This window comes from Bubalus bubalis, chromosome 21, assembly GCF_019923935.1.
Source record: "Bubalus bubalis isolate 160015118507 breed Murrah chromosome 21, NDDB_SH_1, whole genome shotgun sequence".
Classification (NCBI taxonomy): Eukaryota; Metazoa; Chordata; class Mammalia; order Artiodactyla; family Bovidae; genus Bubalus; species Bubalus bubalis.
The window spans coordinates 39530288-39555670 of NC_059177.1; the positions used below are offsets into that span (position 1 = coordinate 39530288).

At 42.2% G+C, this 25383-nt stretch overlaps 1 protein-coding gene across 6 annotated transcripts in view; it reads right to left on the minus strand.

The window, feature by feature from the left end:
- PTPRG (protein tyrosine phosphatase receptor type G) overlaps positions 1 to 25383 on the minus strand; it is a 786384-nt gene that overhangs the window by 538741 nt on the left and 222260 nt on the right. Inside the window, exon 1 of one of the 6 annotated variants that reach the window (XM_044934035.2) lies at positions 7513 to 9680. The exons of the other annotated variants lie outside the window; for them this stretch is intronic. The gene's annotated coding sequence lies outside the window, so the exon portion shown is untranslated. Of the gene's footprint in view, positions 1 to 7512; positions 9681 to 25383 lie in introns of those variants that run through there. 6 annotated transcript variants of the gene reach the window in all.

The following is a 25383-nucleotide window of genomic DNA, read 5'->3' on the forward strand; positions in this document are numbered from 1 at the left end:
AAACCCGGCAGAAAATGGATGGGTAATGACTACCATCTACAGCTAATGCTGATTCGGCAAAGGAACCAGCCTCCCAGTTCCCAGGCCTGTGCTTCTTCCACAGGAAGGTGCCTTTCTTTCTCACAGTGATGTTTGTACCAATGTTCTCTTCTCCTTTGTTACTGAGGACAAAGATAAGGAAACAAACATTTACAGATCTAACAGCGATACACCTCCAGTAATTACCTTATTTCATGAAGTTGAGGACACCATCCCAATTCCACTGATGTTCATTGTTTAAAAAAAAGCCCCAGATAATAGTTTTCAAACACTACTAGATGGAAATTACATCCTGATTTCAGAAATATTAAAAGGTGAAGAAGAAGGGGGGAAATCTTCAGCATCAATGAAATTCATGACATCATGTAGTCCTCAGGGGAAGACTGCAACATGGTAAACATCATCTCTGCCATTCAGGGATAAAATGGAAATCAGGCTCCAAGAGTTGATGATGGACATCTTAGTCACAGAGAGTAGCAAAAACACGTGTGTGATCCCCGGTCTCTAATAACCTGAGAGAACACAGATGTGCTTTCTGCCTTTTCCTGTGGCCCTTCACCCTGACACCTTCCACACTTATAAAGTTGGGGCCAAAAACTAACCTTTCAACTGGGAGAAAACAGTGCTATCACGAAGTAAACCAGTCACTGATGCTAGCATTTACATCGCTTTTGAGAACAAAGTGTCAGCAGGCCCTGTAGTGATTCCGAGTAGACAGTGGAGAGACACAGTCCTTACCCTGGGGTCTAGTAAGAGACAGAAACAATAAGGTGATAAAATAACAAGGTGATAGCAATGACAAAGGACATACGGAGGTAAGAGTGCTCCGGAGGGGCCACCCTTAAGAATTCACATTTAACCTGGCTGGGCTGGTGGCCCAGGCGGTGAAGGATCCGCCTGCAGCACAGGAGAGGCAGCTTTGATCCCTGGGTTGGGAAGAGCCCCTGGAGGAGGGCATGGCAACCCACTCCAGCCTTCTTGCCTAGAGAATCCCCATGGACAGAGGAGCCTAGCGGGCGACAAAGGAGTCCATGGGATCTCAAAGAATCCAATTAGACCAATTAACACTTTTGCTTGCACTGGAAAGAGAGGATTCAGCCACCTTGTCAAACATTCAATTCTTACCCAGAGGCCACACAGGCCTTCAACCCTCTCTGAGCAATTACATGGCTTCATCTGCCCCAAGGAACCAGCTTCTACCCATTCAGGTTCTCGAATGGGCAGCTATCAGCTCTCCAAACTGCTGGATTTAATGATTCCTCTTCAATAACCCCAAGAATTAGAGTCATTATTTATCACAGCTCTCTTTTGTTTTGAGTCATGTAAGAGGAAAAAGTATCAATAATCTTTGCTCCAAGACAAGTTTCTACAATCTTGTTTTCTATTTCTGCAGTGAAGATTAAAGGGCCACAGATGCTCAAGAAACCCAAAGCCAGTTACCTGCGTGTGGACCACTGGATTAATAACACCAGCCATCGGGCGCCCCAGTCTCTGGTCTCTTTAATCTTGCTCAGTGGTGAACATTTGGGAAACGCTCCCTCGTCTCCCAGAGACATTATTTTCAGTTATAAGCTATAAGGATGTCCCCTCTGGTCATCAAATTTAATGTGATGATTATTAAAGGGAATTTGCTAATATTAATGCCCACTTTCAACTTGAGGGACCAAGCTACAAATTTCTCCTCATTTTGGCTGGTGGCGAACAGGCCAAGGACGAAATCTGAATAAAGTTAAGGAGAAATCTACTGCTGTTCAATATTTTAATATATCATGTACGACAGAGGTAGTGATGCATTATCTACCTGAGGATATGATTACACTCAAAGCTATAATGAACTTTTACTACCCTGAGGCCTCTACATCATGGTGGGGTGGGGTTAGGGCAGGAGGAGGCACGATATAGATCTACTTCTACAGACAATACTAATCAATAGCCTTAATTACAATGATAATAGTTAGTATTTACTGAGCACTTACCAGTCAGGCATCTCCACTTTGTCATTTAACCTCACTTTGAAGGCAGCTACTGTTTCCATCTACTTGACTTAAGACTGAGAGGCTCCAAGTCCTCCTCACCTTCACAGCCTGTGCTCTTCAAGTCTACACCACACGGAAGTGCAATGCAGAGACTGGACTCAGACTTCCCAGGCTAGAGCCCCAGTTCCCCCATTTTTCAGTTGTATGACCTCGGAAAACTAGCTAACCATTCTCACCCCCAGTTCTCTCATCTCTAAAACGGGGCCATCATAGGGACAACACATGCGAGCTGTCTGGAGGATTCAATGGGACCCTGCACACAGTGTCAGGCAGACCATGAAGCTCGTCATTGATCCTGCTCAAGCCATTACCACTACCAAGGGCAATATCGCATCCCCAGCTGATTATACGTCAACAACTTACTACTCATTTATTTTAGTCATTCATGTGATGACCAAATACCATCACGAATACATAAACCAGAGCATAAACCACTCCTAAATTCCTTTCTCACTCCCATGGGGAAGTCTGAATTCATCACCAGGAAAGGCCCATTGATGTAAACCAATTCAGAGAATAAATAAACCACTTTTTAGATATCCTCTGGGTGCAACAAAATCTCCATTATAACCTGATGGATTTAACTTATTTTTCAGAGTATACAACCTGTAGATTATGGTTAAAATGCATAAGGGGAACTCTCCATGTTTTAAATACGTGTGTGTGTTTAATTTGAAGGCAGCAATCTGCTCGGGTATAAGCAAAGCATGCTATCACTGACATCTTACATTTCAATTTTTTTACATCCAAACAACAAAATATTTAAACAGTTAACATCTGCTCAAAGACCTAAGAGATGGAAGACTTCAGAACGCATAGGCAGTGTGTTGACTATGGATAAAGTCAAGTTACACAGGGGCCATATTTTTGAAAACCTGACCTATTGTGTCAGGAAAGAAGAGCCAAATTCCAGAGAATGTATGGAGGGAAAATTGGAACTGTAAACAGTCTGAGAAAATTTAAACCAACAGATGGCAACAGAAAAATAAAGACAAGGAAAATTTTAAAATTAACAATAAATCTCCCATGTCCTTTAAAAAAAGATACCCCAAAGACATGTTCATAATAATTAATCATCATAAATTTTACTGATTCTTTAAAATATTAAAATGGGGTGAGTATAAAAAACAGTAAAGTTGTAGAAAAAATAAAAATGATAGGATTTAGATAAAAGCATTTAACTAAAATCATCTTCTGTGCTCACAGAGCCATGAGGCCCTTGAGCAAAGGGAACACACAAGTGAGCCTCCAAGACTAAGAAGATACACAGAAACTGGGTCACTACCCACTGCGGAGGATGTCACCCCTTCCGTGACCACCAGTTCACTCCACAAACATTGTCTGGTGGGAACAACTTCAACATGCCATGGGAAAACATCCGTTTTGCTACAATTGAATAATCAAAAAGGTATTTATTTCTGTACAGCAGGGAGAAACAGAGCACGTGATTCACAGTTTCTTTTTTACAACCTAGCCAAACTTGGAATTAATTTTGATCCTTTCAGCTAAAAGGAAAACTGGCAGAGAAGGGTGGGGTGGTGGTGATGGTGGCTGCCACAGCAAAGACAAGTAGACCACATCCCGAGAGTCGTACCGGGACCCCTGTCAACTTGCAGGTTAAAGTCCTGTGCTGGGAATACTAGCTTGTTTTGTTTTTTGTTTTAAATTGGTGACTCTATGTGCCCCTCTCCCTAGTATAATACTTGGGTAGCTTTTGATTGAAAGGGACATGAATATAAGTGGATAAAGAGGAGATAAAGGGAATTAACTGACTTAAATTGGAACCTGAAGATATGAGCCTTCAGGTACAGCTGGTTCAAGAGGCTGCAGATTTTCTTTGTAATTTTCAGGCCAAGAAGCTGACCTCAGAAAGCCAAAACTGAAACACACTCTCCTCTGGATAATAAACACATGCAAAAGAAGATAAACTCTCTGTTTGTAAGGAGGCCATCCAGCCAACTAAAGTGAGACACTTATCAGTCTCGCCTGGGACATACAACCAGAACAAAACACATTTAATATGAATAAAGTAGTCCCAAGAATCCAAAACTGTTGCAAATACCTGCCTAATCTCTGTCTCAAGCAGATTAGCTATGCAATAGAATTATTTTAGCTCCTTGAATTACTTGATAATGTGGTAGCAAAAGCTGGAACAACATGTCTCAACTACCACTGGGCTAGTTAAGTGGCCCACACTTGTTCTGAACCCTGTGAGGGACAGCCAGACTAGAACTGCATAGAGGGTGGGATGGAGAGGGGACCTAGGGAACAGAGAGACTGGACCAAGAGAGACAGAGCTTGAGATACTGCCAACAGTGATGCCCACTCAACCCCAGAGACCTTTCCTCCACTGGTTTCTTGTGCCACTCTCAACTCATCGCCTTTGCAATTTAATGAATGAATGGTAAGCTGTGGGCTGGGGTGTTTCATGGAAAAAAGAGTTAAAGACAATGTTTAAAACACATCTGAGATCTGAATGCAAATTCCTGAATTCATTGGTGGCAAGGGCCAAGATCTGAGAGAAACATGGCATGTGCCCACAGGAGGTTAGTAAGGGGAGGCTCAAGGCTGAGCAAAGCCACAGTCTCAAAAGCTGAGGACGGGGTTAGGGCTCAGCACCCCTGTCCTTACCAGGGCCCCTTCTGGGGACACTGAAGCAACTGTAAGGCCACAGATCCTATCATTCTGGCCCCCCAAAGCTCTGTGCTCTGAGGCCACAGCAACCCAAGCAGAAGATGAGCTCTACTGACTGAGACGCTCCAGCCTCTAGAACTCAGGATCCCGCTTATTATTCATGAAGATGCATTTAAATAAGTACTTTCCTGCTTTCTCCTTCTCTTAAAGCTCTGCAAATCATTAACTAAATCCAAAAAAAAAAGGGATAAGATTAAAATAAATTCAGTAATAAATACCTCTGAATACAAGATAACGCCTTAACATCACAGCTAGCACGTAGACCTGCAATTTGCAGAATGATCATTGAATATAGATACATTTATTATGAATTAAGCTGTCCTGAGAACCTGAAACTGTTACCAGTACCTGCCCAATCTCTGCCTCAAGCAGATTATCTATGCAATCGGATTGTTTTAGTTACTCCAGTTACTTTATGATGTTGAATCAAAGGTTGGAACATGTCTCAAAGAACTCATCTTTATAATAGGAAATCATCTTCAATCTCTGTGGGAGCAAACCTGAATTACAAATCTAAGAAACAAGACATTCTAAGCATCCCACATAAATGCTGACTTTGTTCATCCCACCCACTAAAAAATGTTGGCTTCCGGCTCCTCAGAGCCACCCCCAAAGCTAGAGATCTAAGAGCTTAGGATTAATTGCATAAATACATGCACATAAGTAAAATCAAATAACAAAAATCCCTTCACATCATACTCCTTTCCCCTGTTTCAAGGTTAATTTACAACAACTGATTGGACTTGACTGGACTGTTATTTTAAACTGAAGACCCATGACTTAAGATAACACAGTAAGAGGAAAAAAGAGCTGGTGATTTATAATTCTTCTCAACCAAGAATACCTTTGGTAATATACCACAGATCAAAAGATCAGATTTTATCTGATCTTCGTCTTATTGATATACAGACACTTAACAAAATCAATTATTATACCTATTTATAGAAGAGATGAAAGACTTATTTGGACATACTTTCCCACATAAAATAAATAAATCACAACATGAATAACTGAATTCCAAGAAAAAACTAACAATAACAAAAAAAAAAATCAGAGAAGCCAAAGTACTTTAGAGATGGAAGGCGTTCAGAGACCGAGAAGTTCTCTCAGTGAAGCAAAGTGTGAAATCAATGGCAAAGTAAGTAGCTATAAGGGTCCGGTACCCCAGACACATTTAGTCACTTGTACATGTAAACATATAGGGCCTCCCAGGTGGTGCTAGTGGTAAAGAACTTGCCTGCCAATGCAGGAGACACAACAGACATGGATTCAACCCCTGGACTGGGAAGACCCCCCTGAGGAGAGCATGACAACCCACTCCAGTATTCTTGCCTGGAGAACGCCATGGACAGAGGAGCCCGGCAGGATACAGTCCACAGGGTCACCAAGAGTTGTACATGACTGAGGTGACTTAGCAAGCACGCACATGTATAGAAACTATATATTCATCACTTTAGAAGAAATATTTGATCCAGAGTCTAACCATGAAGGTAAGTAACATATCAACAGCAATTCTGTTCTCCACAATAGTTCTTACTCTAACTCTTGAAGCTGAAACAAACTCAATGTTGATGTTTTCAGAAGAATAGCTTCTGGCCTGAGTTTTGCCATCAAGTATGATTTTAAACCAAACCACTGGAAGAAACACAAACTGGAATCAAGATTGCCGGGAGAAATATCAATAACCTCAGATATGCAGATGACACCACCCTTATGGCAGAAAGTGAAGAGGAACTCAAAAGCCTCTTGATGAAAGTGAAAGAGGAGAGGGAAAAAGTTGGCTTAAAGCTCAACATTCAGAAAACGAAGATCATGGCATCCAGTCCCATCACTTCATGGGAAATAGATGGGGAAACAGTGGAAACAGTGTCAGACTTTATTTTTCCGGGCTCCAAAATCACTGCAGATGGTGACTGCAGCCATCAAATTAAAAGACGCTTACTCCTTGGAAGGAAAGTTATGACCAACCTAGATAGTATATTCAAAAGCAAAGACATTACTTTGCCAACAAAGGTCCATCTAGTCAAGGCTATGGTTTTTCCAGTGGTCACATATGGATGTGAGAGTTGGACTGTGAAGAAGGCTGAGTGCTGAAGAATTGATGCTTTTGAACTGTGGTGTTGGAGAAGACTCTTGCGAGTCCCTTGGACTGCAAGGAGATCCAACCAGTCCATTCTGAAGGAGATCAGCCCTGGGATTTCTTTGGAAGGAATGATGCTAAAGCTGAAACTCCAGTACTTTGGCCGCCTCATGCGAAGAATTGACTCATTGGAAAAGACTCTGATGCTGGGAGGGATTGGGGGCAGGAGGAGAAGGGGACGACAGAGGATGAGATGGCTGGATGGCATCACTGACTCGATGGACGTGAGTCTGAGTGAACTCCGGGAGTTGGTGATGGACAGGGAGGCCTGGCGTGCTGCGATTCATGGGGTCGCAGTGCTGCATTTCATGGGGTTGCAAAGAGTCGGACACGACTGAGTGACTGATCTGATCTGATCTGACTGGACAAAAGCACCTTTCATTCCACTGCAAGTTCATGATAAACAGGGTCTTAGGATAGCTGTGAAGACAAGATAGCTCTCACATGGACCCTGGGCTTGTGACAATGCAGGGAAGAAACCAGCAACTTGTTGGGCTGCACCCCGCGGGTCTACAAGCTTGTGCTTGTGCCGTTTAAAGGCCAAAGAAAGAGCTCGGAGTCAACAACAGAGACATCAATAGTTAAACGGATGTGAGAGCTTACAGGTCTGAAGCAAGGTCCTGGAGCAACACCCCACCTCGAGCAGTACACAGAGGGCAAGACATGGCGGCCTAAGTCATCTTCGCTCCCTGAGGAGTGTGGAGGGGGAGGGTGGATTACCAGTAATAAAGGAACTGACATTGACTTCAGGTGGGCTCATTAGTTACCATGGAAACCAGTGGAGGAGTGCACCACCCCTTTGATAAGAACAGTCCACAGCTGGGGCCTGGGGCAAGTACCTAGGAAGATCAGTCCCACACCTAAGTACAGGTGAAGCAAGCACTGGTCAGCCAGAGGATGGACAGAGGACAAGACAACAGCCATCGTGAGTGGCCTGACCATACAAATCCTACTAGCCCACCACGCAGCAGTACATCCCAAAACCTCAGTGGATAAAGACATTCAACCAATGGAAAAACACTCAGTCCTCAGGCTTCCTGCAGTTTAGGTGTGAGCTAGGGCGAGGGCAGTCATCCTCCACGCCCGCCGCCCAGGACAGAGCCCACCAAGTGATCGCACGTCTACCCCACGGAGCTCAGGTGTAGCCTGTGAACTCTTCACGCTCAGGTGAACACCATCCACTGGAGTAAACCCAGCAGATAAACACCCCATGGCCACAGAGACCCTGATAGTAACAGGAAAGAGCTGCTCAAAGCGAAGCTCTGAATAACCTGATGAACAGGATCTTAACCAAGGTAGCATACACCAGCTGTGGAAATGCACTCTTCACACAAAATTCACTCCCCCGGATTAGAGGACTATGTTTTACATGTCATCTTTACCTCTCCTCATTTGAAAGAGAAACCGAAAATTAATACCTACTCTTCTGAAACAAAGCATATCCAAAGTAATCTGCTATCACTATCTGTGAATAATCCCTCCATGACCATAATCTAGACACTTATGATTTCTAAACTCTCTGCTCTTTTTAAATAAAACATTTATTTAGATATAGATTGATTTTCCGATACATCGGGCCATGAAAAGAGAAAACTCTTTCCTATAAAAAGGACTGAGTGCAAGGGACTGAGACGTCACCTGAAGAAGAAATGTGGTATTAATTTTTGTCCTGTTTGTGGACCCAGTAACATTTTATGCATAGCTACTCTAGCAATAACAACAGTAAAGTTACCCATTTATGTGTTGATCTCCCCAACCACTATAAGGTTCTGTAAGGGCAGACAGTATGTCTTAATCATCTTTTTGTATCTTAAGACACCAGAGACGGCAGGGCTTGAGGCATATGTTCACTAAATTGAATGTAGTGCAAAAGAAACGTAAGATGAACACAGCACCCAAACACGAACGATAAGCAAGTCATGTGCATAACAAACAGCAGTATCCGTGATTAAGGCCCAAAGTGAGACTCTGTCACCAACAGTGATAAGTGAGTCTTGGCAAGAAGAAATTTCCTCCAGAAAAGGACCAGCAAACAATGGCCATGGGCAAAGGTCAGATCTCCATCTGTCTAAATCAAGTCTTACTGGAACACAGCCATGATCACTGGTCGAGGCACTGTCTCTGGCTGCTTTCACGAGGCAGAGCTGACTAGCTGTAGCAGGGGCTATCTACCCAACAGAGTCCGAAGTATTTGTCATGTTGGCGTTACAGGAAAAGTTTGTGACCTTGGTCTAGAACAACCTGTAGTAAGAACTCGGAAGGAAAAAACAATTATTTTTATTCTCAACGACATTACACTGGTTATTGAATTAAGCATTTCTTTCCATTTACGAACCTAAGCAACACCTCAGTACTTTTAGCAGTACATACTTGAGAATAATCATCAGAAACCATTCACATGACAGACGCTGCAGGACTCTCAAAATGTCAAGTGCATTCATGACAACTTCTACATTAACATAGTTGTCACACCTCCTATGAGATCTGGAAAGTACCAGGCTCACTGAAATGACCTGGAGTCTTGATCCCTTCCCTTGTGACTCAGTTGGTAAAGAATCCGCCTGCAATGCAGGAGACCTCGATCTCTGGGTTGGAAAGATCCTCTGGAAAAGGGAAAGGTCACCCACTCCAGTATTCTGGCCTGGAGAATTCCATGGACAATATAGTCTATGCAGTTGCAAAGAGTCAGACACAACTGAGCAACTTTCATTTCACATGAAATCTTATTAGGTAATACATTTCTTAAAACAGTTCAGTTCAGGTGCTCAGTCATGTCCGACTCTTTGTGACCCCATGAATCGCAGCACGCCAGGCCTCCCTGTCCATCACCAACTCCTGGACTTTATCCAAACTCATGTCCATCGAGTCAGTGATGCCATCCAGCCATCTCATCATGTCATCCCCTTCTCCTCCTGCCCCCAATCCCTCCCAGCATCAGGGTCTCTTCTAATGAGTCAACTCTTCGCATCAGGTGGCCAAAGCATTGGAGTTTCAGCCTCAGCATCAGTCCTTCCAATGAACACCCAGGACTGATCTCCTTTAGAATGGACTGGCTGGATGTTCTTGCAGTCCAAGGGACTCTCAAGATCCAACACCACAGTTCAAAAGCATCAATTCTTCAGTGCTGGGCTTTCTTCACAGTCCAACTCTCACATCCATACATGACCACTGGAAAAACCATAGCCTGGACTAGATGGACCTTTGTTGGCAAAGTAATGTCTCTGCTTTTGAATATGCTATCTAGGTTGGTCATAACTTTCCTTCCAAGGAGTAAGAGTCTTTTAATTTCATGGCTGCAATCACCCTCTGCAGTGATTTTGGAGCCCAAAAAAGAAAGTCTGACACTGTTTCCACTGTTTCCCCATCTATTTCCCATGAAGTGATGGGACCGGATGCCATGATCTTCGTTTTCTGAGTGTTGAGCTTTAAGCCAACTTTTTCCCTCTCCTCTTTCACTTTCATCAAGAGGCTTTTGAGTTCCTCTTCAGTTTCTGCCATAAGGGTGGTGTCATCTGCATATCTGAGGTTATTGATATTTCTCCCAGCAATCTTGATTCCAGTTTGTGCTTCTTCCAGCCCAGCGTTTCTCATGATGTACTCTGCATATAAGTTAAATATGCAGGGTGACAATATACAGTTCATGTATTAACAAATCACAAACTGTAATACTTTGTCTCAAGTACAAGCAGTGAGCTCTGAAATACTACATACTCTGATTTCTGCAGTTAAAAATATTGATTATGAATGTAAGTGGCATGAAATGTGAATCCCAGCCTTGATACTAAGGTTGCACCCTCTGATACTGAAAAATAAGAGTTGGAACCATGGGAATAAATAGCTATTAAACTGGGAAAGGGAAGAAGTTGGCCAACAAGCCAATTCTTAAGAAACAATAAGCAGCAGCAGTCTCTGAAACTGGGAGCTATTGTCTTGAGTTGCTTTGATTATTGCTACAGATCTTTAGGGCTTCCCTTGTAGCTCAGCTGGTAAAGAATCTGCCTGCAATGCAGGAGACCTGGCTTCCATTCATGGATCAGGAAGATCCCCTGGAGAAGGAAATGGCAACCCACTCCAATTTCTTGCCTGGAGAATCCCATGGACAGAGGAGCCTGGCAGGCTACAGTCCCTGGGGCCGCAACAGTCGGACATGACTGAGTGACTAAACCACCACAGATCTTTATTTTTCTCAGACAGACCCACTTGTTGGTACTCTCCCGCACATCAGGCACCATCTTCAAGACACAAGTACAACGGTGGAGACAGTGTCCTTGGGGGAATAAACAGCCTACATTCCAGACTTTAACAGGCCTCCACTGGATAACAAGGTATAGCCATCGTGGGCATGAATGCCTGCCTAAAATGGTAATTCTTGTCATAGATGGAAGTAGCTTTACAGCCCATCAAGTCAATAAATCGGCCTTTTTAAGAAGTTTCGAAGAACAAATTGACTTTAACAACTCCATAGGAACCACTGTGATATCGTTGGGTCCATCACATCAAAATAAAAGGCTTCTAATAAGAAATGATCATTAAGGTCCAGAACAGGCAAAGGCAGACATTTACAGTCCATGAGGTCAGTGAGGAAGCATTTATGTGCTCTCCCCCCCCCACCCCCCACCGCCCGCCAGAAGCATCTAATAAAGCAGATCCCAGTGACTTGGTTACCGTCCGCACAGTTCCGTGTTCACAGGGACCTTTTCCTCCACAGATCACTGCAGATGGAAAGAGTAATGATACCACTAGGAACCTCCACCATTTCAAACACCTATGAGGTAACCGATCCCCTGAAACTAAACACAGAGAAGTTTTCTCAAACTGAGAAAATGTTTTGAGCAGACCCAATCAGGTCCGCTCAGAAAAAAAGCAGAAAAGGGAGTCACAGCATGAATTCAATATTCCTTGCACCGAGTTTTTCTCGTTGCTAGATTCTTTCCAAAGTCATTTTCCTTAACTTTAATCATCAAGAGGAAATATAAGGAATATAAATAGAGAATAACCTAGTGGTTACTATGGGGAGAGAAAAGGAGGGAGAGGCAAGACAGGGGTAGGGAACACATCAGATTACCTACTATTTACCCCTTTGGGAAATATGTTAAAAGCTGAAACTGTACTTTGCGTAGAAAAGCCGGCAATGAGACATGGAACATCACCACGGTGGTAACTCAGGAAGAACTCTGCACATCTTTCTTCCCTGTCATTTAAGCACAGGTACAGTGTGTGCAACTTCTATTCCCAGTGGGACATTTCAGAGACAACATGCTAATTTTCCTCAGATTTAGCATATTCAAATTGACATAATAAGACAGAGAATAATTACTGTAAAATATATTGTAATTCCCAAACTTGATAGGCAGATGTCATTCCTTATGTTTAATTAAAAATCTTTAGATACAAATACAAAAAGAGAAGGACCATGCAAGTAAAAGCAGCCCTTTCCTCCAAAAATCATACTCCTGCCTGTTCCTAACACTCCCTCTATGGGGTGTGTTTCTTTCCTCTTTTCCAGATCTCCCCTACCTTGACTCTCCAACCACCCTTGAATTCCTACAACAATTATGACAAACCCAAGTGGCCATTTTACAGTTTTCTTAAAGCTCTCCAAAGGGAAAGGACCGTAACTAGTGACTAACTGATAACAAAACACTTTGCAAGGCTCAGCTATCAAGTCAACCCACAGCCAAACACTGTACAAAACTAGGTGTGGTTGTATTATGCCTTCCTGGGCACAAGGTGGGCTCCAGCTACAGGCTGTGTTCTCTTCTCATGTTAGAAGCTGGGAACGAGGCAGAAGAAAAAGAACAAAATGCAATTTCCAGAAGCTAAAATAAAGGAACAACTGCCCAAGGCAAATTTTCCTCTTTTAATTTCTGAGCAACCAAGAGGATGAGAACATCTGACACCACCTACTCCACCTCCCTCAGATAACCGGGGAAAAGTATGTTTTCTGAAATTCCACAGCGGAGGGGAAGAAAAGGCTAGAGGCACATATGATTTGGGAATCTATATAGGACATCCATTTAAGGTGGCACTTATTTATAAATCTAACTACTGGCTGACACTGTCAGTTTAGAGAGGGGGCTACAGGAAAAGGGCAATGGGTAGCTACAACAGCGGAAAGGGGAGGCTCCCGCCAGGCCAAGGGAAGTACAGAAATCAAAGAAAAGGAAGGGGTGAGATGAGGTTGAGTTCATTTCCAGTGACCGCTCGTGTGTGTGTGTGTGTGTGTGTGTGTGTGTAAAACACTCTGGTCATTAGGATATTATCCCAACACTACATATGCGCTCACTCCTGTTTCTATGACCTCTAATGAATTCTTTATTGCTGTCTGTGTATATGTTGATATAAACATGCTGCTGTAGTCTAAGGTTTATCAATAGGAAGGTGAGCAGGCTTCTGGTATGATGGGTAATGTTTTATATTTCCCACTGTATCTTGTCCCTGAAGAACACACTATCAACTGAAGCCAGGTCTACAACAAAATAGAGCAAGACTGACACAAATTATAAAGCTAATTTAACACCCCCAAATCTGCTTTTACCAGAAATATGCAGCTAATGAAGATCTAAGGATTTGGGAAAGACTTTAATTAGCTTGAATTATCTGGATAATTACATTGATTTTTGCTAAAGTAAATTCATTCCTAACTGGTAAAGCTAATTATATAAATATATATCTTCTACAATTTTCTAGATTATTCAACCCAAAGGGTTTCTCGTTTAAATTTCTGAGGTAAGTGGTAAATTCTGCACTTCATTTTACATTTGTATAAACAAACCCCTGGTGTGGATATGACCTAAAAAAGCATGTGTATCTCCTGAATTTTCCTCTGTCTAATTACATCACTCTGCAAACCAAATACAGCAGAGGTTAATGTGCAGAACCTATACTTAATTCATAAACGTGGCCTGGAAAAATGGTTTGCAGTTGCCTGTTAGAAGCACAGCCCTGAAAATTTCCATCACAGTTTTGCATGTAATTAGCCTCTTTTTTCCCCCTCTGCTATTTATAAATGCATAAATATACCTGCACTCTACGTAACAATGACAGACAGTGACAACATATTGATGTACAGTGCCACTTCCTAGTTGGAAATGAATATTTCATTAGCTGAGTTATCACTGCTGGGTTACGACCTTCAACTCTCTAATTTTAAATTCATCCGTTTTCAGACTATTAAGCTGTTCTTGAGCACACCACAGAAATTACAGATGGATCAGTAAATTTTCAAGATAATTTTTAATTCCAAAAAAAGGTCAAGGATATGCATACTAAAATTCTTGAAAAGAATTGTATCTCATAATGAGAGCAAATGGGTCATTTTGGTTGTTAATGGTATTTGCTTCTACATGTAAAAAAGGTGGGGGCGGGGGGGGGGGGGGGGGGGGCTGTGGGCAGGCAGAAGAAATAGATCATGATCACCAGATGATACTATCAAGCTTCTAATTTCCCAGTACCATGCACAAGAAACTTAAAAATGATTAACTATGAAGATCAACAAACTTACACCTAGTTTTGTGCCTCATAAAAGCTAACGGTAAAACACAGATGGCAGCTTGTAAGTCTGCCTCAATTTCTCTATTTACGGTACCCTTTCCAGGAATAATCTATGATACCTTTTACACACACACACACACACACACACACACACATATTTCTGAGGTTAAAAATATGCCTTTGCAGAATCAAAAACATTTATCTATGATGATACACATTTAGAAAACTATTAGAGAACAGCTATTTCTTGCCTGGAAGATCCCATGGACGGAGGAGCCTGGTGGGCTGCAGTCCATGGGGTTGCTAGGAGTCAGATACAACTGAGCGACTTCACTTTCACTTTTCACTTTCATGCACTGGAGAAGGAAATGGCAACCACTCCAGTGTTCTTGCCTGGAGAATCCCAGGGATGGCGAAGCCTGGTGGGTTGCCGTCTATGGGGTCGCACAGAGTCGGACATGACTGAAGCAAGTTAGCAGCAGCAGCAGCAGCTACTTCTTGACCAATAAACCCCCCACCCCACCCCAACTATCATGTAGCTTTGCCCTGCAGGTCAAGTGCTCAGTAAAGGAGGCAGAGTCCTATGAGTCAGGCTCCAGTGGCACCAATTAAGGCTCCTCCTCAAAATTTCTTTAACAGTTTGTGCTTCACCCAAAACTCCAGTCTCACTGTGCATGTTTCACCATCTCTAGCCTTCTCTTTTGAGGTCTCTCTCCCAGTAACGGCTCCTTAAAAATCAGTATTTCTCAAAGGGAATGTTGCTGTATAAATTACCCTTCAATGATCTCAACTAATCCCATATCTTCATCCCACCCCAAACCTCAGGCTCAAATAGCCAATGGCCTGCTGGACTTTTCCAATAGGACACCCTGCTAGCACCCCCAAATTAACCCAGTCAATCTCCTTCACAGATTCAGTTCTTAGTTCTCCGTTTCAAATTTCAAGACATGGCACAAAGGCTCCCAACAAGAAGGCTCCTGGTTGGAAATCCAAGCTCGTGGACCTCCACTGCCTGCCCTCAAATTCATTCCAGGGCTTGGGGCGTGTCAGCATCTCCCCAGTGTGAACCTGGCCAGCTCTGATCTCCACATCATTCTCACACTTTGTCCGCTGCATCAAATATGCTGCAAACAGGTCCTATCCCACTGAAAACAATATCATTCTCAAAGACCAACACACTTTATCCAGTGTTTCTCAGCCAGGTGATCTCTGTGATTCCCTGTGATTCAGGACAAGAATCACCTTCTTACCCACAAATTTTCTTTGTCACCATCTAATACCTTAGGACAATTTCTAGCTGAGTTCCAAAGCATGTGAATTGTCCTCTGTGTCTCCCACCCGAACTGCAGTGAACACCCATTAAGGATCCAGGACAGTAGTTAGCACAGAGTGGATAATATAAATATATACTTTTAAAAGTGAATTACAAAATGATACAAACAACCACGCTCATGTAGTGGTTACCCTAGGAAGAAACGGCACATCCTGGATATAACCTTGAGCTGAAATATCACACTGGCAAGCAAGAGCTCTGTGACGACCCAGGTCAACTAGGTTACATCTTCTTCTTAAATATTCTCTTTGATCCTTGTCCCTCTAGACTACCCTGCCTCAATTACCACCACTGCTTTCTCTATTCCTTACCACTTCCCAGTTTCTGGCTCACCCTACACGCTTGTTTAACTACACACCAAACTCTTCCTCTAAATCAATGTGCGGTGACATTATTTGTCTCATGTCTAACTTCCATCCCACCTGAGTGGGAAGGTAGGGTTCACCAGCCTAGCTGATGGTTCACACTCAATTTATTGACTGATTTAACACATGATTCAGCTGATGCATAAAGCACTGTAATCATCTATTATTAAATTAGCACTGATAGTTTTGTCAAATGAGCCTAGTGATAGTTGGGAAAATAAACAATGCCTGACGTAGCAAATGCAAAACAAGTTTTAGGGACTTCCCCGGAGGCCCAGTGGCTAAGACTCTGTGCTCCCAATGCAGGGGGCCTAGGTTTGATCCTTGGTCAGGGAACTAGACCCCACGTGCCACAACTAAAGCTCCCACGTACCTCAGACAAGACCTGGCACAGCCAGATAAGTAACAATGTTTATAAAAATGTTTCAATGAAAGCGAAAGAAAGACGGAAGCACGAAGGACCTTGCTCCTTGCTGTACAAATCCTAAAACGTCATGCTGGAATGCATGTTTCCCTTTTAACACAGCACTTCTACAAATTACCTACAAAGATGTAAGCATCTTTGCTCACAACGGGAATTATATTCACTCAGAGGCACCACTGGTCAACTACTGATACGCAGAAGCCCTGACAGATTTAAATCACATTTATTAAGAAAAATGGGAAGAATAGTTATTAAACAATTCAGTTAATTGAAGTAATCAACACTCCTCACAATTCAGTTGAAAATCAACTCTTTGCGTATATTTAAAACTAAATCTTGTTATCATGCTGGTAAAAAGCCTACCATCATGACAGACAAAATTTTCTTCAGTGAAGGGACCAAAACAGGAGAAGAAATGCCATGTGTCCCAAATCTGTTGCCCCACAGAGAATAGTCCTCATCAGTCTCCAGAAAATACAATGGACTTGAAACAATGATCTTTCAAAGGACAGTCCTCAAACTGAAGTTACAGGGGTTTTTTTCCTATCATTTATTCCCAAAGAAAAACAAGACTTTGAATGCTCATAAACCCAGTCATCCTTCAATGGTTTAACTGAAATGCACACACAAGTAAACCAATTTTATAGGAACCACTATGCAAGTTCCATTTCACTGGCTCTTCCACTCCTAAAGGTTTATGAACTTTTTAAGTGTAGGCAGAAGGAAATCAGTGATGAATTTCCCAGTATGTAACAGCAACATCATCCTTCTCCCTACAGAGGTCATCACAGAACCTTTTGTATCCAAATCCTTTTAATATCTACACGTTCCCTCAACTTTTTGGCAGACACTCTGAAGTCAGCTGAAATTAACTAACTAGAGACCCAAGTTAGACACTCTAAGAGCTATATAATAACAAAAATCCCTCCCCATTCCTTCTGGAGGCCCGTTCTGGGACAGCTCTTAGCTAATCAATGTTTTCGTTAACAGAACCCCATTAACTCATAGTATCACACCATTAAGTAGATCACTCTCTAAAACAAAGAAGATGGGACAGAGATGCATTTTAATTTCACAGATCTTTTATCTTCATATTGAAAGCTAATTGGCAGGAGTGCCTTAAGAAGTTTTTCAAATAGTGAACGAACTGAAAAAGATTCTTAGATCATAGATGAAAATTCAACTATCTCCCTAGACCAGACGGATAATGGAAAATGCCCAGTGAAAGAAATGACGGAGCAGCAAGGTGGGACTAGAAAGGAGCGCTAGTCGTGCAGGAAGGAGGGCTCCATGTGGTCAGAATGTCTCACTTTCACAGTTCCATTTAGAATGTGCGCACTGTGATTTTCATTGAAGGAAGACATTAATAGTGGCCTTTTAAATGAAAATCCCCAATTTTTAAAAGTTAGAAAACCAGGAATACCCTGGCAGTCCAGTGGTGAGGACTCTGTGCTTCCACAGCAGGAGCTACAGACAATCCCCAGTTGGGGAACTAAGATTCTATATGCCACACAGAGGGGGAAAAAAATTAATTTTAAATAAAAAGTAGAAGCTAGTTTAAAGACAGACACACAATTTGTAGACCAAATGAAGTAGAATCTAGTTTGCCTCCGACTTGTGTCACACAGGACACTCATGACAGCCTCCATGGAGCACTCCCAAAGTTTTCACAAAGCACCTAAATGTCTGCCTGTCCCCCACTCAATATTCTATCTTCCAGCTTCACTTTACAAAAAGGTCCTTCCTGCAAAATGACAAAGCAAAGTCTGATTGTCATCACCTAGCTGCTGCTAAGTCACTTACGTCCAACTCTGTGCAACCCCATAGACGGCAGCCCACCAGGGTCCCCTGTCCCTGGGACTCTCCAGGCAAGAACACTGGAGTGGGTTCCCATTTCCTTCTCCATGCATGAAAGTGAAAAGTGAAAGTGAAGTCGCTCAGTCATGTCCGACTCTTCGAGACCCCATGGACTGCAGCCTACCAGGCTCCTCCATCCACGGGATTCTCCAGGCAAGAGTCCTAGAGTGTGTTGCCACTGCCTTCTCTGGTGTCACATGAACTGATCGCAAATCCAAAAAATGAATCGTTTTGAAGTGTCTTTTCATTCTATGCAACACCAACGAACCATTTATTGATCAGATTAGTGATGTGCAATGAAAAGTGGACTTTATACAACTAGTGATGACCACCTCAGTGGCTGGACCAACAAGTTCCAAAGCATTTCAGTTCAGTTCAGTTCAGTCACTCAGTCGTGTCCAACTCTTTGCGACCCCATGGACTGCAGCACACCAGGCCTCCCTGTCCATCACCAACTCCCGGAGTCCACCCAAACCCATGTCCATCGAGTCGGTGATGCCATCCAACCATCTCATCCTCTGTCGTCCCCTTCTCCTCCTGCCCTCAATCTCTCCCAGCATCAGGGTCTTTTCCAATGAGTCAACTCTTCGCATCAGGTGGCCAAAGTATTGGAGTTTCAGCTTCATCATCAGTCCTTCCAATGAACACCCAGGACTGATCTCCTTTAGGTTGGACTGGTTGGATCTCCTTGCAGTCCAAGGGAATCTCAAGGGTCTTCTCCAACACCACAGTTCAAAGGCATCACCTAGAGCTACTGATTAAATGACTAATTTCGAGCAAATTCTCATGACCTGATTATACTTTATACAATAATCCTGACTTTGTCTTTTTCAGAGAAATGCAACCTTGGTTTCATATGTGACTTCCTTATCTGGTAATGAAGTTCTGTGGCCGTGAAGTTGTTGTGTCAACTCTTCTTAATATCCTCTTAGCCTAGGATTCCCCAGAAACAGACCCTGAAGACAAGACTCAAGTAGCAGTACTTCATTTGAGAGGTGACCCAGGAAACAACGGGGAGACAGGGAGTATTATTCAAATCTGATCAATCCATGGCTGAAAGCTACTGGCTCCAGGGCATGGCTTTCCCCGGCCCTCCCCAACTGTCATGTGCAGGTTCCTGTGGCCCTGGAGAACCCTCAAGCAAAGACCTGCAGGTGCCAGCAGGTGAAATGCACGCCCACGTGCAAAAAAAGGAACGCAAACAAAACAAAAAACGGGGGTTTGAAAAGAGAAGAGGAAATATGAATATAATGCAACAGCATCTATGCTACTTCAACTTCTTGGCATACTCTACTGATTATGGCAAAGGCTTAAATAAGACAAGTTCAGAAATCAATCTTCCTAAAGCTAGAAGGTTTGATCGGATGGGTACTCTGAGCTGGCTCATGTGTCCCTTCCTGCAAAGTCCTTCTACATAATGTACATGACTCAACTCCCCCTGTCAGCATCCCCACTGCCTGGAGGACTTAAAAAAGGCTCATCCCTGGGAGATAGTTTCGTCTCCTCTCTCTAGGGTCAAGTCATCCGGGACATACAGTGCCAAGCACCAGGTCTTCAGCTCCCAACACTGGCTTGTGTCATTAGGGAGGCAATTAGGGACAATCACACTCTTTTGGCCAATTACTGCCTCTCCTAACACTTAAAATTAGACCAGGAGTCAAAACCTACTTGTGCAGTATTATGTCCTCCATTTTTGCTTCTCCAAGGATTCATCAGATGTTCCCCCAGTCTGCTTAGCTTCAAGCACTCCCATGAGAATGTAGAACTCTGTGCAGTTTCTTAATGGATCTTCATCTAAGGCCAAGAGGAGGCTACCTCAAAATATCAACACAAGTGACCACAAGTGTACAGGAAATTTTAAGATCAACTAAGACTCTGCACACTTGTATCCTTTTGAGTGTGTGTGTATGTACGTCAATCTTCTTGAAAAAATATAAATACTGCCCACCCTTAATGATTTCTCAGATTCCTTAGGATTTCATTCTGTGTCATACATCCTAGAAGATTTTGTAGAATCTGGCTCCTGCCTGTCTCCGTCCCTCCCTCTGGGGCCTCAACTCAGAGGATGCCAATCCCCCTTACTTTACTCAGACTGTCAGAGCCTTCGGCAAGATGTAGAGCAACTCATGCACTTTCTCCCACCACCTGATCTTTGTTGGACTGGCTCTTTCAGCCTGGAATTCTTTCTCCCTAAGCATCACATGATTAGGAGATTTTCATTTACTGTCTACGTAAAATAGATCACCTATAGCTTCTGTCTATCACAAGCCCATTAATTTCCTTCGTGGCTACCGTAGAGCAGTTTTATCTATTGATATTCAGGAATTTCTTGCCCAAATGACCCACTAATGTGGGTCTCATAGAACCTGGGACCTAAAGGGTCATGTTCTCCAGTGCAGCCGCAGCACCTGGACTGGAGCAGACCATCAGGTGTTTGCCATATAGATGAATGAGTGAATCAGTGAAGGAATGCGTTTCCTGTGCCCCTTCCACATGACAGGCATTGTGTTAGACAGTGAAGATTCAATTACAGTTGACCCTTATAGAACAGTGGTTTGAATCGTTCCAGGTCTACTTATAGGTGAGCGTTTTTCACTAGGAAATACTACAGAACTACATGGTCCATGGCTGGCTGAATCCTCGCATGCAAAGGAACCGCTGACACAGAGGACCAACTATAAATTATACTCAGATAAACCTTTGGTTGTCCAAGGGTCAACTATATAAGCTAAGTACACCAGGTACCTGAAGCCTTGGAAGTTTAAGTGCTACAACTTAGAGTCAAAGAAATGGACGAAGTAATAGGACTTTGATGGGAGTCTTCTTCGGATACAGTTAATCGCTCGCTTGAGGAACATCTACCATGTTTCAAGCATCTAGAAACAGATTGCCAATGCACTCTTGCTGTGTCCCAGTAGACAGGCTCACTTCAAGTGACCCTCCTCTGTGATGCCCACCCTGACCTCTCCAGTACTGCCCACAGTTTCATGATTTTAGCTACAAATGATCCATAGATTTATAGCACCCTCTTCTATATGTTCCCAATTCTATCTTGAGGCTTCACACTCTGTGTCCTGTATCAATGACTACAGGGATCTTGTCAGCTTCTCTGCAGTATTCCAAGGGCTTCCTGAGTCCTGGAATTAATAAACATATCTGGTATCTTCATGGTCTAGAAAAAGTATCATTACCTAATAGGTGTTTAATAAAGATGGCTGAAATGAAAGAGGAAATGACCCAAGTTAAAATATTTCTCTGCCTGTGCTGTACAAGACAGTAACTGCCAGCCAATAGCCACTATTTAAATTTAAAGTTAATTAAAATTAAATTAAGTTTAAAATTCTGTTTCTGGGTTACACTAGCCAAATTTCTGGTGCTCAAAGGCCATGTCTGGTTACTGGCTACTGTGTTAGTTAGCACAGGACAGAATATTTCCATCATCAAAAAGAATTCCACTATACAGCACTGATATGGATCTTTACAAAATAAAGCTGCCAAGTAAATATTTTATTATTTATTGATTAGAAGAAATGTTATTTCTGTGTTCCACAGAGACACGTAATTCAATAAAGCCCTTGAAATATTTATTTAGGAACTTCTCTCTGTGTGGTACCAAGCCAGGCCCAGCAAATTTTCAAAGAGGAAGCAAACTTGAAGCTTGCCTCTCAAGAATGTCACAAACAAGTACGCAAAGCAAAGCAGTCCAGTCAATAACTAGCTAAAAATTCAGTGCAAAAATAATAAATAAGCAAAGTTATAGAAGCATGTAGTCATTAGGTCAAATTGGATCAAAATTTTAAAATCCGGCAACATTTAGGCAAAGAAGTGGTTTTTGAAATACATAGGACAGGGAAGATTTTAAAAGACAATAAAAGAAGCCATTCTAGATTCCAAAATCTGTGTAAATTAAGATTTAACTAACAGAGGAAAATCAGAGAATGTTCAGGAATGGCAAATGCTCTTGGTGCTGAAGTGTGAAGTATAGAGGAAGAGTGGCAAAATGTAAGGCTACAGATCATCACAACCACAGGACATCAAAAACTGGAGCATCCAAGCTAAAGGGACAGGGTTTGTTGCATAGAAAAAAATGTGGAGCAGCCCTTCGTAAGGTTCCAGGGCAGAAGGTAGCTTCCTGGCTCCCTCTCAATGGTAGCTGCTGAGTTTCAAGTCTGATCAAGGGAAAGTAACAGACACAACTGGTCCTTCCCATAACCATCAAGTGATACCTAGAATTTCTACTCCTCTGGCAACAGGGGAAGGACCTGTGTCAGTAACAACCTTTTCAAGAAAACTAAATTCAAAATTCCAATCATAATGGGAACTTGGGGTTAACAGAAATCATCTAACCATTTAAGGAAGTAAATCAATTTCATGGCTCTCATTCACGGAAAGGGGAAAAAACTGGTAAAAGTACGTTTAGACAGGACAGAAGTACCATCTAATACTATTTTCTAGTAGTTTAAAAGTATTAGAAAATACTATTTCTGATTTTCTAATACTAATACAGTACTGTCTAATACTACTTTCAGTATCTCTTGGCCTCCACATCACTCCCTACTGGAGACGCAGTAGGGATCCAGACCAAACTAATACACTGTAATCAGAACCTTCAACTCAGCCAAGGTCTTACAGTGTTTATTTTACACAGAAATGAGCTAGATATGTGAAGCTATTTTTAAGGCTGGTGAGCCTTTGATAAGACTGAGCTTATCTTTTTATATCAGCTAAGTTATCAAAAGAAGATTTCCCCAACATTTTTCTAGTAACTCTATTGTAGTATTTTTTAAAAGTTGTTGTTGAGTCACTCAGTCATCTCTTTTCAAACTCCATTGACTATAGCCCGAAAGATGCCTCTGTCCATGGGATTTCCCAGGCAAGAATATTGAAGTGGGTTGCCATTTCGTTGTCCAGGAGATCTTCCCGATCCAGGAATCAAACCAACGTCTCCTACATTGGCAGGTGGATTCCTTACCACTGGGAAGTCTTTCCTTTTAAGAAGACACATCCACGTTCAGGAAATGAGGCAGCCATATCTATGCTGTTTCACAAGCTTTCCTACAGTCTTGCAAGTTAAAAAGTTGAAAGAATTTTCTTTAAGGAATAAAAGCATCAGGCATAATGACAAGATGATCAAAATGATTAATTGGGGGTGAGGATAGAGGACACTTGCTGGAAACTGAGAACTACAGACGGCACAAAAAGGAGCCCAACTTGGAACAAGGCGGCAATTAAATTATGAAAGAATAAACTCTTCACTAGAAGACAAGATCAGATACAGTGCAAACCCTGGGTCACTGAGGCATTGATTTCGATCTTGTTTTAACAACCTTTATAGGACTGTGATTTCACAATAACCTGAGGAGTTGCTCAATAGTCACCTGTGGACAGGGAGTAGGGAGCAGACTCGAGCAGGCAGACACACTTCACTCCCTGCTGGCTGCCTGCACAAACCCATGCAACATTCCGGGTGTCGATTATATTGACGCTGATTATGAAACAACGATTTTAACACTGAAACCTCCCAAGAGAGTGGTCAAGACATAGCCAGTGTAATGAATAGGAAACTGGTGAGCCCCAGGTGCAGTCTGGTGCTGCTCTGGTGAGACTCACACAAGAGCTCCAGCACGGACTCTCACATTACTTACATAAAAAGCCAAATTTCCAAGTGCCAGCAACAGACTCCAGGTGAGATATTTATATATACCCGAACTGTCTTCTGCAAAAAGGATTAGTTGAAGCATATAAATGAATAATGATGCTGTCTGGTCCTGTCCCAGCGTACTATCCAGACTAGCATGAATGTCTCACCCTGTGGAGACCTCTTAGTCATTCAGACTCTGCATTGGAAAATTAACTAGGTTTTGAGGGAAAAAAACCTTCAGCATCATGTTTTGCTGTGTTCTGTGTGGTCCACTTTAGGGAAGGAATGGAATCTCTTAGACACTCTCAAAGCCTGGCATGGATAGACAAGTAGAAGCTTTGAAGTTTTCTTAACTCATAGACCAACTTTTTACTATGTGCTTATTTAATAAGCCCTTTTCTGGGATCTGAGAATAAAGTCATTCGCAAAAGCCAAGTTACTTAACTCTCTATTCCTTGATTTTCAAACCTAAAAGTCACCGTAGTAACCATGCCCTCCCCTCAGGACTTATGGAAGAAATTAAGAGACATCATTCACCTGAAACACCTATATACAAAAGTAATATTCAATAAATTAATATTTTTCCAATAAACACCTTCAATCCAAAGGTTCTCATTTTGGCTACATGTATCAAACTTCCAAATCAACAGCAACCCTGGAATCTCCACCATTTCTTTCTATCAAACTGGAGTTCTTTATTACTTTGCTATCATTGATCAATAGGTAGGTCAACTAATTAAAAGATTAATAGGTTAATCTTTCCTCTTTCTCCCTCTTTTACTTCAGCTCAAGTGAAAAGTGGTTTCAAAGCTATGAACAGCATACAATAAAACAAGCAAACTATTGGATCACTTCAATTTCTCAAATATCATATCTGCTAAAATTCCATCTCCTGAGTCTCTAATTCAGAAGTAATTATTATTGTAAAGATTCTGTCACTTTTTTTCTGAATAGTTTCCACATGACTACATTTGTCTGGAAACCCTTTCAAAGAGTTTATAGCATAGATTCAGTTCCCCCAAAGAAACATACCTGCCACAGTACCCTACACCAGCCCTCAAGACATATACTTGATAAGACAAGCAACCGCCTTTTCTGCAAACCAACATCTGATGTTTGCCAATAAAAGCAATTTTTCATGGTTGATCGATTCGCTTATTTTCAGCCTCTGTATTATGGAGCTGTTCCACTCATTTCTTCCATTCTTTGTGATAAAGAATGAAATCTTAAAAGCCAACTACCAAAGGGCACAGGAAAAAAATAAAACCATATTCCTTGATCCAGCAGCCCTATTTTTGACACCCTCTTTTACAAAACCAGAAGCACCAGCACGTCAGGATTAATACTGGTGTCAGAGAGC